Below are 14,850 nucleotides of genomic sequence, written 5' to 3' on the forward strand. Positions count from 1 at the left end.
CTTTTGTAGGATTTACAAACCTTCTGATCGGATTTGTAACTCCAGACACAGATTTGTATACTTGCTGCGAGATTTGAAGGATTTAAAAATCCATCTCTTGACTTGTGAAACAATCTAACGTTTTAGAAACCAGGTAGCTAAACCTAAGACTAAAAGCACACAGCACTTGGGCCTGAAGGTTTAGTGACAGGATTTATACATTAGAACAGGGAGATAATGTAACTCAGGTGTATTAAATCCTGATTTATTAACAAACTCAGAAGTAATAGCTTTACAAATAACTCCCAAGACATTTAAAAGAGCTTAACCCTTAGAGTACTAGCATTTGTCAGACTGCCACCTCTGTGAATGCTAAGCAATATGTTTAAATATACCGGGGAAAATTCAACTGCACTGCAGACAAGCCCTGCAGCCCCTCTCCCCAGTGTTTTCCTCTCCTGCGGGAGCCGGGAGCGACTCCTGAGGGTCTGGGAAGGGTCTTCCCCAGGTGTTGCAGGCACCCCTGGCATGTTTCTGGGGTGCTTTTTGGTCCCATTGTGCTCAGACACTCGTCGTGGCTGCACGGCTCTGCCTGCTCGGTGGGATGGGGCCCTGTCACATCCCTCTCCTGACACGTCCCAGTGCCACCGCGGTCTCTCTGCCTTTAGGGGGTGATGGTTGGGCTCAGAAGCCTCTGCTGGGGAGGGTGCTTTGGTGGGCTGAGACGTGTGGGGAGAGGGTTGGGAGTGCGTGGGGACCAGGACAAGCTGTCTCCATTGAGGGCTCTGTGAAAAAAGACTCTCTCTGGGGATGCTCTCCCTGCATCATCTATTTCTCCTCTCCAGCAGTCTCAGGTTTTTTGCAGTTACCTCTTACCTAGGCTACATGGCTTTGAGCTCCTCAGGGGGTGGATATGGGGGACCTCCACTTTGGGATGATGAGGCAGGATTTCATCCAGCTGTTCAAGCAGTCTGTGTGCTCTTGTATCTTTAAATCTCCTGGGTTCGCAATAACCAGAAGCCGATTTCTTCCTGGTCACAATCAATTGTGCAGTAATTTTACCTTTGACAAACCTGTTTGAAGGTAAAGGTTTTCACTGCAGAACCAACTCTTCTCCATTCATGTTTATGCCAAGTGCACCAGCATAATAAAATGGCATTTCCAGAGCAGTTGTAATTTTTAGATAGAAAAACCATAATTACCTGGAGGAGTCTGACAGGGCTGCTAATTCCCCTTTCCTCTTTCCGCTGGTGCCCTATTAGCTTTTGTTTAGCATAATTGAGTTCTCACGGCAGTGGCATGCCCCAGCGAGCAGCATGTTTCGGGATTGCCCTGGGCACTTGACAAGCTCCACGGGTATCCAAACCCTCGTACAGGGAGAGAAGCCCAGGGTGTTTTCAGCTGGTGAAAGAACTCGATGCTGTTTGTGTCCAAACTTGCTTGGAAACAAAATGACCATTCACAACAGCTTGCTCCGTTAATGGTATAAAGTGCACTAGAAAATGATTGTGAAAATAATAGCTACTTCTTAACAAGAGAGCCAAGAGCAGCAGGCAAAGGCCGGAGCGCCGCGTGCAGGGGGAACTGGAATGGAAAAGGCACTTGACATCTCTTGTGGGTTCAGCTTGCACGAGCAATTAAACATTTTTAAAACTTCACTCTTATTCCCTTTGGTGAGCTTTTCTCTCTTCCTTTTATTTGGCTCTTCCACAAATGGCTGCTCATTATTTTTGGAACGTTTTTCTATCGTACTTTGATCAGGACTGATTATACGTAGCAGGGGAGCACCCAGAAAACAGCCACTGAGTAAATGTGGATGAAGCCTTCCCTCCTGCTGACGGGTATGTGCCACTGCTCTGCCTGCAGTCCCTGCAGCATCCCTCAGAATCTCTCCTTGACCTCTCCATGTTTTTACAAATACATTTAAGATTTGAAGTACGTTAGGGATGAAGTATCTGCTGCGCTTCCCTTTATGTGTTTAGCTTTTACATTTTTCACTTTAGACACTGAAAGGCATCAGGAAAGGTTTTTGGTTTCTCTCCTGAGTTGGCTCAGGTTTGTGGTGGACCTAAGCCCCGATTCAATAAAGCATTCAGTCACCTGCTGAACTTTAACCACATCCTTAAGCTCAACTTTATTCAGGAAGGCTCTTAAGCATGAGATAAAATCCCAAGAGTTTTCAATGATTTGGTAAATCTTGAGTGAGGGGGTGGGCTGCTCCTTTGTCCTACCGAAACGCTCTGTGAAGCTCTCACTGAAGGCAGGACTGGTGTAGGTGTCTCTCTGTGAGCACGTTTTTCATGGTGCTGGGCCAGGATGCAGTTCCCAAGGGCACCATGATGGCTGATGCCTCGCAGTGAGGGAGGAAAGAGTCTGCCCCTCCATCCATCCATCCATCCTGGGCCATTCTGTGTTGAGTCCTGCCCTACACCGCACAGGCTTGAACACCATGGCTGCGTGGGGCAAGCAGAAGGGCAGTTCCTCTAAACATGGCAGCAGGTAGGGAAGAAGAAGAGGTAACAACGGTGCTTATCCATTTAACCCAGAGCAGCCGAAGAGCCCTTGGGTCACCCATGCACACCTGGCTTCATCTCCCAGCAGAGGTGGTGCAAACACTTGGACGGATGCAGTGGCTCTGCTGGGCACTGCCTCCGCTTCCATCATCCTCACAATTTAGGTGACCAGAAGAAGGGAAAGGGTTAAAAAGACAGTAATTAATATAAGAAGACTGTTCATTACTATAAGACGTCTGTGTATCATTAAATTTCATTTGAGCTTTAATTAGACAATTTTTTTTTTCATATAAAAGTCTTTGTTGTGTCAATTAGTTGATTGACTATCATCTGGTTTCTGGGTTAGTGAAACCTGATCCGTTGTGAATGAATTTGTTTATCAGGGAAAAGGAACCAGGGGATGGAAAAAAAAGTCAATTAAATGTCAATGTGTGGAGTGACAAGCAGCATTCGATAGGGCTTTTAGTTTAATTGCTTGTATTTCATTAAGAGATGTATTTATCAAGAGAATTCTTCATTTTCAAAAGATCTTGAATGTCTTATTGTTTGCTTCTGGCTTTTTAGGTACTCTTGTAGCAATCAAAAAAACATAGAGAACTCTTTTTTAATTAGAAAAAGTACTTTATGGTGACATGTCCCAAGACTGTTACATCACTGACATGCGGTGACAGCCTTTTGGTGACATCCACATGCAAATTGCAGGGGACAGGGTGTACCCCTACGTCATTTGAAAGCCTATCACCAAAGATCTGCTGCTCCCTCCGCTGTTCCGCGGTCCGTGACCATGCTGAAAATAGTATGTTAATCCTGAAAGTTTGTGTGAGGAGGAAATAATTCAGCTACCAGCCCTGGGAACATTTTGGGAAGTCTGTTTTAAATCTTTTAAAGGCTGTAAATCCCTTTGGGAGGAATGGTTTTCATTTGTGTTTTATTTGGATTCCAGCTCATCACTTGCGGTTGACAAATAAAAATGAAATAGCCTTTGGTAGGGGGCTGGCAGGCGTCCTCATAATACAGCGTGCTTGGCCTGAGCTGGTGTAGTTATATAGGGGCATCGCCTGGAGTGTATACAGTCACACTGGAATAACGTGCTGAGAGCACTGAAGTTTATTTTGATAACTTTCTGTTATTTCTAATCCAGCCTAAAATCTGTGAGCAGATAAGCGTGCAGCTGGGTTTGTTTGAGAGAAGGCAACAGGATTCCAACAAAGCTTCCAAAATGTTAAACAAACGGTTATTTTCCTGAATGTCCAGGGAAACGGTAGGAGCAAGGAACCCCTGCACGCAGAGCATGGTGATGGGGGCTGAGCCGCAGCACGCCTGCTGCCGTGGGAGGAGCAGTGGGACGCGGGTGCAATGGCACATACCCCGATAGCGTAGGACCTCCAGCAACACTGCTCCAAGGGCGAGACATCAGAGCCCAGCTTTACTCTTGTAGAGCACTGGGGACTGGATGCATCGGCCAGCAGCTTTTGTGAAAAGGAGTATCTTTTGACCTGGATGTAGGAAAATACCCGGCCAAGTGATCAATCCATTGGGTGTGGAGGAGAACTGGAGCAAAGAGCCCCTGTGACACCAAGTCCTGCCCTCCGCTCATGCAGGAACCCTGTTGTGTATCACTTTGGTAAGGTGATCAAGCTCCACCTCAGATCTAGTTTAATTCCTTGCCCTTGGGAGATTGTCTTTTCAGATATTGAGGCTTGGGAGCGGGAAGTCTCTCTCTGTGGATTTGCTCAGTGCCCAGCAGAAATACTGGCAGGGCCTTTGGGAGTGTCTGTATGATAAGTAGCTCTAATGAGTACTAATTACACCCAGCACATGGGTGGTCAAGCTCTTTCCTGAAAGACAGTTCAGCATTTTCTGCCATGTCTGTATTCTGTGCCTCCATTTGCTTGGTAAGTACGGCCAGGACAAGGTCTGTTGTCAGAAAGTCATTATTTCTCTCATTCTGTGATGAGAATTTGCTTTCAAAGAATTCAGATAAGATGTTGGGAGGCAACGCATGAAGCAACTGGCAATTATATTCTCCCTGAACATTTTGTCTGCAATGCTACACCAGCATCATGACAACGACCAGGAAGCCAGGGCTTTTACATGAGCAAAACAGAATGGCATGGCATGGAGAAGCGCTCCAGGTTGCTCTCTCTGGGGGCAAACTATCACTTTACAAATGTACTTGGAGACACCCGAGGTTTGGGCAGGACAGAGCTGACATGGGTGAAGAGTCTATATTTTACCCGAACCTACTGAAGAAGGAAAAATAAAAACCAGACCAGCCTTTCCAAGAAGGCTTTGTAGCAGCAGCAGCAGCAGCAGCAGCAGAAGAAGAAGAAGAAGAAGAAGGAGAAGAAGAGGAAGAGGAAGAAGAAGAAGAAACTGTAGAGAGCGAGGCAATACTGTGTGATGTTTGGGAATAATTATGAAGAATCCTCCTCTTACAACACTGGACAAGAACTCTAGAAGAGCAATGGGAGCGCGCTGTGAACATCATACACCTGCATCACATACTCCTCCATGCTTCCAGCTAGAGTGGGATTGGCAAACCTGGCTTCATTTTGAAGGCTGAAGGAGGCAGCTCAAGGTCTTTAGGTCTGGCCCTGCTCAGCATCTCCTCCCCTGTGTGGTGGGAGGAGGCACGCAGCGCTCATCTTCCCCATCTGCCCATTAGTGGTGGTGGTTTCACAGCCGTGTTGTGCAGCCATGCAGCCCAGGAGAACCCCCAAGGGGTTTCTCTGCTGACTTTTTGGAGCATGTGGTCCTGCAAGGTGCTTACCTGTGCCCATCAGGAGCTGGATGTTCAGAGTTGAAGACCACAGGTTTTGATCCCTGGCTGGGCAAGCCATGGTCCTTTTAGATATGTGTGTCTTCATGGATGTTGAGACATGGACAGACTGCAAGCTGGGCCAGGGGAAGCAGAGGGGCTTGTTCTCATTTGTTTGTTACTGCAAACTGAGTTTTCATCCAAAAAAAAAAAGAGAGAAAGAAATCTTGTGAAAAATGTCCTAACTGAGAAACAAATACACACCTAGTGCTCTGGAGCCAGACCTGCCTGGACATGCCCATACCATGTCCATAGGAGAGGTCCCGAATCTGGGCAGGTGTCTCTGCAGTGTCACCCCCAGGAACCAGAACAGCCTCTTTGCTCTTTCTTTGGCAGCATTAGTCAAGCTTGTGGGGTTGATGCCCAGGTTTTTTAGCTATTACTTTTTCCTGAAAACTAAACATATTCTGTTGGGAGAAGAAAGGTTTTCCAGTCATGCCTTCTCAGTGTCCCCAGTGAGCTGCTGGTTGCGTGCAGGAGATAGGGCATTAATATTGCTCTGGAAGTCCCCAGCCTGGTGGAGAGCCCCACGGTGGCTGGGCAAGCTGACAGCCCCATGGCTTTGAACCAGGACCTCTGGCTCATTAGATAGACATCATTGCCCTGAGGAATGTCTGAACTTATCAGACTTTGTGGCTACTTCATTTGTCTTGGCTCCTGTGACAATTCAGAGGTGTGGAAAAGTTCCCAGTAAACCATTCAGACCTGCCTCACCCTCATCAGTTTTTGGGGTTTCCCTGGTCAAGGGAAGGAGGGACCATGTCCCACATGTCACCTACTAGGCATCCTCATCCTGTCCTTTGCTCCACAGAAGCTCCTCTGCTGCAGCGCCTGTTGAGCTATCTCCTGAGGTCCTGGCTGTGAGCCCATGGTGGAGAGGACTGCTGGGCGGTGCTGCGGGAAGCCGGTTCAGTGTGCCGAGCAGCTCCAGCCCCTCAGCCACAAACACTTTGTTTTCATCTCTGAGAAGCTGAAGAAGTGTGTGCCTATCAGTAAATCTCCATCATCCCAACTGCAGCGTGTTTCCTCAGATAAGGGTGCTGCGTAATGGCAATTATGTTTTCATTTGTTGTGAGAAAACTTAATACGCAGAGTGGCAGAAATGTTATTCATCCTCTGTTAATTATGAGCTACTTACTGTAGGGAATCATGCAAAAACAAAAAAGTGTAATCAAATGAAATAAAGGGGAAGCAGCTTGTGCACTTGCCTTCATGCCGGGTGGAATTAGCTCCTGCAATGCTCTGCCACCAATTATCATTAATGCTGCGTGGCCCCGTGCGTGACCTTGCCTCAGCTCCGCAGCAGCACAGCTCCCTCGGGAGATGGGTGCAAGGGCCTGCATGTGGGCAGATGCTGGGGACGGCGATGCAGGGGTGCTTAAAGCAGCAATATTCCCATGGGACTGAGCTTGCATGAACTCTGCTTGTCCCACCATGAGCTCTGAAATGGAGTTGCAGGAGAATCCCAGCAGAGCCCCAGATGGATCAAAGAGCTCGGGCCATTGCCTTTTTTACGTCGCAGTGTTTTCTCCCTCCAGGCTGTGGGATGGACCAGGAAAGAAAAGGATGGGATCATGCTGGGGATGGCTGTAGGTCCGTGAGCCCAGGAGCAGGACCAGCTGTTCCTGCAGGTCCAGAGCCACGCAGGTGGCAGAGGCAGCTGTGGTCCCACATGGTCTAGCGGTCAGGATTCCTGGTTTTCACCCAGGCAGCCCGGGTTCGACTCCCGGTGTGGGAAAGCAGTTGTATTTCATATTGTGCCTGTTTTGGGGCTCTCCGGGACAAGGAGGACCGTTGGAGTGCCTGCTGGAGTGGATCCAGTGCAGGCTGCCAAGGCGCCCAGGGCTGGACAGAGGAAGGGAGGCTGAGGGACAGAGCTGGGTCTGCTCAGCCCAGAGAGAAGGAGAGGGGAAAATTTCCTTGCTGCCTGGTGAGGAGGTGCATGGAAAATGGGGCCAGGCTCTTCCTGGAGGCACGCAGTAGGAGGATGAGAGGCATCAGCTGGAGCAAGGGAAGTTCTCCTTAGTTATGAAGAATAATTTTATCACCACGTGGTGGTGAAACACTGGAACTGGGGCTCAGGGAAACTGTGGGGTCTCCGTTCCTGGAGATATTTGAAGCTCGATTGAACAAGGCCCTGAGGAACTTGTGCCAGCTGGACCTAATGGAGCATATAGGCTGGGCTAGAGACCTTCAGAGCACACTTCTGACCCATAAAGTTCATTCTTGGAAAGTGTTAAGTTGGTTTTAATTTCCCCAGGAACAGGATACTTGGTGGTTCCTCATCCTAGTTGAGCTGCCTGAGCAATCTTCACCTCTCTGGTGACCCAGGGGATGGCTCCATTGCGATGCTGGCTTACATTAGAAGTCAGTGAGACACAAAATCTGCCTTGGAAGGAGTGAGAATTACACAAAAACATTTATTTGAGATGGCAAGGAACAGACTGTCAAGGAGGCAAGGCTGGCACGCTGCTTCCCTGATGGAGCTGCTGCTCCAACAGTGTGAACCCTTCCCCTGCAGCTAGCACATCAGTTACACCAGGCGTTTGCATACCCACCACGGGTATAAATTTGTCCTGTGGATAAGAAAGGAATGAAATAACCAGGTTGTGGTCTGTACAACAGCTCGGCAACTGATGAGGACTGTCAGTAATGCATTTTTGAGCACCGTAAGCTTAACAGCCTGACATAATGTAGCAAGCACTTTAATTCCCAAAGAGAGATTTTTTTTTCCAGAAAGTAATAAATAGCAACTGTAACTTCTTTGAGGGAAATTTCACCACAAATCTATGCCATATCTAATGAGAAACTTCCTTCTGAGCTCATACCATTAAGCATGTAAGAGGAGGGATGCTACCTACATTTTGCATCCCCCGTAAGTACCTCTGCATAGAGAGAGAGACTTTTACAGAGGTGTCCACCTAATATGTCTGCATGGTGTTACAAGACTTGGATTTTTCAGGGTTCAGTGCTACCACTGAATAACTTTGCCTTTGTCACACAAGTATTCCAGTTGAGTTCCTGAGACCGTAGCAGGGGACTCACCAGACCTAAAACCCCATGAGCACGTTCAAGCCTTAAAATGGACACAAGCTGCAAACAACGTTATTTGAGTCATTTGAATAATGACTAAAATCTTGATTACTTGGATCTTTCCAGGAATGACCAGGGACAAAAAAAGAAGTGAGATTCATCGTCTCAGCCCTCAGCTGTGAATTTTCTGTTCAGCTCTGATGCTGATACCGAGAGAGCAGATGCTTCCTTACTCTGCAGAAACGCAGCGTGTGAAACAGTATTTTAACAGCTTTATCTGATATTTTATATCTCACTGTCAAACATAGCAATGATTCCACTTCTGTTTGGGTAAGTAATCTGAAAAGAAGGCAGCAATAATCTCTCAGGAGAGCCAGGCACGGGACTAATTACTCCAGCTAGAGATTTGTAAAGACACATTTTCAGTGCTGGGATTTTATCATTCCACAGGGTAATTAAAAGACAACCCTGTCAAAGGAAGTTTTGCAGTCTTAAATATTCTTTTTCCTCTATGAAGAATAACCCTTTCCAAGCTCAGCATTGGGATGGCTTTATTTCCCAGTGATGAATGAGGGCTACCCGTGGTGCCTGCCTACCAGCCAGCTCAATGCCGTGCTCGGGTGCTTGCAGTGGCTGGGCAGAGCAGTGGCTGTGTCTGCGTCACCTTTGGACGTCAGGTGTTGGGAAGGAGGGATGCTTTGGCAGAGGCATAAACCCAGGAAGAAATTATCTGGCCACTGAAGCGGTTTAAAGAGACACTTCTCTTGGGCATGTTGATCGGATTGTCAAGTGCTGTAAGTCGGAGTCGTGCATCAGCGACTGACTAGAGGCAGAATTTCTGCTTGAAATTTGTTACTTCAGTGAAGCACTGGCTGAAATCAGAACAAGGAAACCTGCTCGTTGCAATGGGTTATGGCTCAGCCACCTCTGGAACAGGCGTCCACAGCCTGGGACCAGAAATAACATCCTTGGCTGCTGCAGAAAAGGGATTGGTGTGTGCTGTTATGGACAGATGTTGCCCTTAGGTCGTTTCCCTTGCCCCTGGGTGGGAAACAGCCCTCATACGGGGTAAGCAAGGTGTTGCTGCTCTTATCCCCTTCTTGAAGTTTATGCAGCACCATGCTTTCTGCGGCGAGCTGGCTCAGTGCAACCAGCAATGATCACAACAGGAATATAAAGCAGAGTTCAAAGGATGACTGATTGGCAGAGGGGCTTTAGGCACAGGTTTGCAAATGTCGTGGAAGGACAAGTTATATTCATGGGAAACTATCTGGTTATCCAACGCAGTTCAGATCTCTAGTCAAAGAGTCAAACTGCTTGATATCCACAGTCTTCTCCAAGGCTGATGCTGGGTTTTCCAAAAGGTATCACTGGGTCATTTACTTTTTTGGATAACTTGATAATTTGGATAACTTGGATAATTAAAAAATCTGAGTGTGGGTGTTGTCTCCAGGTCCCTGTTATTCCCCCATGGCAGCAGGGGTGTTTGTGCACAGTATGGCAACGATAGGGGATGGTCCATGCAGATGAAAGCACAAGAAGCACATCTGCACCGCCTGGTCCATGGGATGCCAGGTCAGCCTGAGACCTCTGCTTCTTGCCTGTGTCCCATGCAGCCCCTTTCTGCATCTTCCTACTTAAACCCCCCTGTTTTTTAAGATGGGTTTTATGTCCAGTAAAGGATTTGGAAGTTAGGGAGTTAATTCTTAGAGAAACAAAAACTTTGCAGTGGACTTTAGTGTCCTTGAGTAGAAAAGGAAACCATTGGCCATAGTCTGAGAACAAGGCACTGCACCTACACCTTGTCTCCTTGTCAGCTCTTCCTTCTCCTCTCGGTTAGTGCCTTTTGATGCATATGGGGACCGGGGATATGACAGGCCAGTGAGACTGATGTGACATGTGTAATGAGAAAGAAATAGTGTAAAATGCAATGTATCACAAAATTACCATCACCCAACTGCCTGTTCCTTGGCATCCTGCCGGTTTCCATCTTTATCTGGGCATTGTTTAATTGCCTAATTGTTATACTTTATTTATTTATTTTTAACTTGCCATGAGCATGTAGAAATGTAAATTTAGCATTAGAAGATCACTTAACAAAGGATTCCTTTTCAGAGAGGTTGACTTCTCATATTGCAACTTGCAAGTTTTTCCCCTGGTATCTGAAAATTTTAGGCTCCAGCTGTGCCAGTTCCAACCAGATCCTGGCAGATGGCAGTTAAAACCGTGTGGCAAGACTGGCGATTGCAGAGCAGGTCCGGTGCATGGGGGTGTGCATCGCCAAGCTCTCCATTTCCCTTCCACCAGCAGCAGGCTTTGCTCAGGGTCCCCTCTCCCTCCTGCATGGATCATTTCTCAGCTTGAGGCTTCTTGCAGATATGACAGTGGGAAAACCCGAGCATCAGAGAGCTGCTCAGGCTGCGGAGGGGGACTTTGTGGCATAAGTTTGTTTAATTGGAAAAAACTGCAAAAAAGGATCCTCGAGGAACATGACAATCACTTGAGCTGAGTTCAGGTCTCATGAAGTATCAGTCTCTGACCATGGAAACACACTTCACCATCAGCCCTGGGGAGGGCACGTCTGTGCTCTTCGTGTCCCAGCAGTCTCCAGATTTCCAGTCCGGTTTTAGGACCAGTGAAGGTGGAGGGACTCCACATTCCCAAGGGCAAGTCTTCCTCCAGAGGAAGAGTAAAATAGCAAATTGAGATGAGAGTTTCCCGTTTGCTCCATTGTAGTCAGGCCACGAGCCTTAGTGCAAACGGCATTAATCTACACAGCCATTGACTGTGGTTTTTTTCCAAATCGGTATTTAGAAACTTTCTCATATTTCTATGAAGGCAATTCCTTATCACTCTCTTTATCTGCTAGGGAGTGCTCTGATCAACAGGAACTCTATGCTGGGAATGGCCTAATTAAGCAAAATTAGCATTTTATCTTATAATACTAACATTTAATCCTATATTCATGCAGCCTGCTTTAAATATACTCCCTGCACATCCTTTCCTGCAAGTCTCTCATGCTATGCCAGCTCCACTCTGTTTTTATCTATAAGGAATTGAGCTCGTACCTGTGACAGGTGCAGAGTGTGTTAAATCTTTTGATCATCACACAAACCACTCATCCTGATGTCCTTTAATCTAAGCAATGCAAAGAAAATCCTATGCACTAGCTTTATGCTTCTTCCATCTCCCCAAGTTTAAACAGGAGGCTCCGCAGCTACAGATCAATGGACCTAAATTGTTTGTCTTTAACTTAGGTGGGTTTAAAGGAAAGCTGCTCAGCCCAGCTGTCTGGAAGTTCACAAGATGGGAAGGGCTGCATACTGTCTAGTGATGAGGGAATTTGAGTTACCTTTGAAACTTCGTTGAGTTTTTACAGCAGTCGAGTAATTAAACAGGAGAAAAAAATCATGGCAAATCACTTACTGCTACATTTTTCACATCTTTCTTGTTGTTATTCTGAAACTAATAGTGAAATTCTTTAATTCATCAATTATTAAGAATTTCTGTAATTCAAAAATGTGGTTGGGAATTCTTTTTTTTTTTCCATCTGGGAATTATTCCTGAATAATTCGTGTGGAATAGCTGATATTCCAATATTGCTATTGGTTCACAGGGGTGGTGTAAGCCATCTGTGCATTCCTGCCTCTAGACTGGCTGGTTCTGGTACCCAGCCAATGAGGCGTGAAGAGTGGGATGACGGACGATCCCACTTAGTGTGATAAAACACATCTCTGCTTTTGGTGAAGTGTCCGTTCTCACATTTTCTCTCCATTAAGTGACTGAGTGTTGCAGGAAAAGAAGAGGACAGGGTCGGTGCCTGCACATTCAAGTGAGGATCTGGGGCCAGTCGTGGTGCTCACGTGCCCTGGATGCAATCCCTGTGAACCAGACATGTTTCACAGGGAAGGTAGACACTGGTTAAATCCCAACCATCATTTTTTGCTCTTTGATGCTTTCCTACAGTCTCAAGCTTATGGGCACCAAAACATTGTCAGAAAAGCTCCAAGGGATCCCAAAAGAGAGGTGTACCATGAGGTAACTCCATACAATCATCTTATTTCGCCTGCCCAAATAAGTGTGCGTGGAGAGCAGGTCCCCAGGAGATCCCCTAGACTGCGGAAAATGAGACCCACTATTTTATCTTATAGTTAACTAAAAAGTTAATTTCAAATATAAATATACTTCTGTGAGCAGGGAAAAACATTTCTCACTATGAGACCAAAAATTCCTTATCTAGAAAAAATAGGTGCCATTCCCTTTAATACTGCCATCAGGATGTTACAAGCAAAAAACCCTCCCAAACACAAAACCCCTCCACGCTATGCAAAATATCACAGAAACCTTTTTTCCATTACAGTGGTCACAGGCCATTTTGCTCTTCACCGGTGACAGGGGACCATTAGAATACAATCCCTGATGCCTGCGTATCATAATGAAAATCATATTTCTTCCTGAACTGGTACATCAATTGTCTTTTTAGTAACCCGGGAAGTGCAGCTGTATGCAAACCAGGGAACGGTCCTTCACTCTTAATCTGTTCTCCTGCAAGATAAGTGATAACTTCTTAATGTAACTTTCCAGTCTGGTAAATAAGAAGTAGCTACAACATGATCCGGTGGTTTAAATAGAATTGTCTTCCTGAGGCTGACTAGCTGCTTTCCATCCTCCCCTGGGCAGGAAAACTGATTTTGATAAAATCGGAGCATTCCTCTCTGTCTCTCTCTCTCCTTCCCTGGCACCTGCCTGAAAATCTGCAGGCAAACCTATTTGCATTTCTAAAATCATGTGCTGCGGGAACTATTCCTAAAAAAAAACGGTGGCAAGACTGTCACAGCTCCTTGCTGCAGCACTACGTGTCAGGGGGATGGACGAAGTGAGGAGTTTGGGGCTGGCAAGGGAGCGAAGGCTGATTGAAATGATGGGGGGGGTGAAGGAGACACAAGCTGGCCTGGCAGCTCTCTCGGGGTCCCCCACTGCCATCCCTGCCACCAGGGGCTGGTGCCACCAGCCTGTCCACATCAAGCAGCACCGATTTCTTTACCTGTGACCTGTTTGCCTGCTAAACTCCATGCGATCCCTGCATCCACCGAGCCGCTGGCCATAACCGCTCCCGGGGCATCTGGCACATCCCGAACTGGAGGTGAGCGCAGGTCAGGGCTGGCCGGTCCCCGCGGGGGCAGGCAGGGGCACGGGGCAGGCAGCAGGCACATCCTGACCCGCTTTGGAGATCGCCCACCGCCAGCCCGGGGGGGTTCGTGGGTGTCCAGCTCTTTGCGAGGACGGCAGGCTCAAGTGCTGCGTTTTACTTGTGTAGTACAAATGACTCGGTCAATAGGAGTGGACTTCAAAGGGAATTTCTGGCAGCGGTGGATACTCAGATGCGCTGCATGAAAGTGGCCCCCGGTCCAACCTCTGCAGCATCTCCCGTGGGACGGGGACACCTGCCCAGCTGAGGGACAAAACTCGCTCTGTACGCAAGCCTCATCTTATCCCAGAGGCAAAACTGAGAAACCAGGGGAAGAAATTTGAATGAAAAACTGGAAACATTTTATTGCGAACAGCGTTGTAGCTGGCTTTGGAAAGGTTTTCTTCCTGGAGGTTTTATTTTTTGTGTTTCTACTTTTTTACTACCCAAATCGTGCATTTTTTAATAGAAACGATAAGATTTCTTTTTGCAAAAACTTGCTTGGCTCCAGGCAGTGGGCCCTTGAGTCGTGCCAACCCCTCCCAGGAGAAGGAGCCAGCAGAGGAGTGGTGCCAGCACCACGCACCCGCCTGGCTGCACTCGCCGCCGCCGGCAGCTCCCCGAGGGCCCTGATTTCTTTAAATCCCTTTTGCAGGCACCCTGGTCTGCACCCAGCCGGGAGAAGAGAGGACAGATCCTGGCTCTGGCTTTGCCGGGGTGGGAGCACGCTGCCCCACGGCGCTGGAGCAGCTTGTGGCTTTTTCGCTCTTCCCTTTTCCCCTCGCATTCACGTGCACAGGGAACCTCGAGGAACAAATAATTCAATCTGCTCCTGGATTGCCAAAGACTTTAATGAAAGCGCTATTTATTTAGCGTTGTCTGATACCGCATCTACAGTGACAAGGCGGGGGACTGAGTAATAACAGGTCTGGAAGCAAAACGCAGAGCAGAGCGTGCCACCAGCATGGGAGTGTTCCAAAAATATATTATTTCAGTTTCTGGTTTAATTAGAATTTATTTTAAGTGGGTTTGCATCAACTAATGAAACAACTGTCATTGATGAACTGCTGCTGGGCAGGCTCGAGTAGATTTTAATCTCTAACCAGCAGCTCAGGCAGCTAGTGTAAGGGGAGCCTGAGGAAAGTCTATTAGAGATAGACATCAATTTAAAATTACTCATCTTAAGGGAGTATCGATGCAGAAGGGAAACCATTACAGAATAGAGAATTATGTCATTAGATAACTGATCCAAATTCAGGGCTCACCTTAAAAACTAAATGACATTGTTGACAACTTGTTGCGTTAACTGCTGAAAG

At 47.1% G+C, this 14,850-nt stretch overlaps 1 non-coding gene across 1 annotated transcript; it reads left to right on the top strand.

Annotated features, from left to right (window-relative positions):
• The first annotated feature begins 6,979 nt into the window (after positions 1-6,979).
• Positions 6,980-7,051, top strand: TRNAE-UUC (transfer RNA glutamic acid (anticodon UUC)). Its single transcript has one exon. It is a non-coding gene; the product is annotated as a tRNA-Glu (tRNA).
• Positions 7,052-14,850: the final 7,799 nt, after the last annotated feature.

Source organism: Ciconia boyciana, chromosome 14 (assembly GCF_034638445.1).
Source record: "Ciconia boyciana chromosome 14, ASM3463844v1, whole genome shotgun sequence".
Classification (NCBI taxonomy): Eukaryota; Metazoa; Chordata; class Aves; order Ciconiiformes; family Ciconiidae; genus Ciconia; species Ciconia boyciana.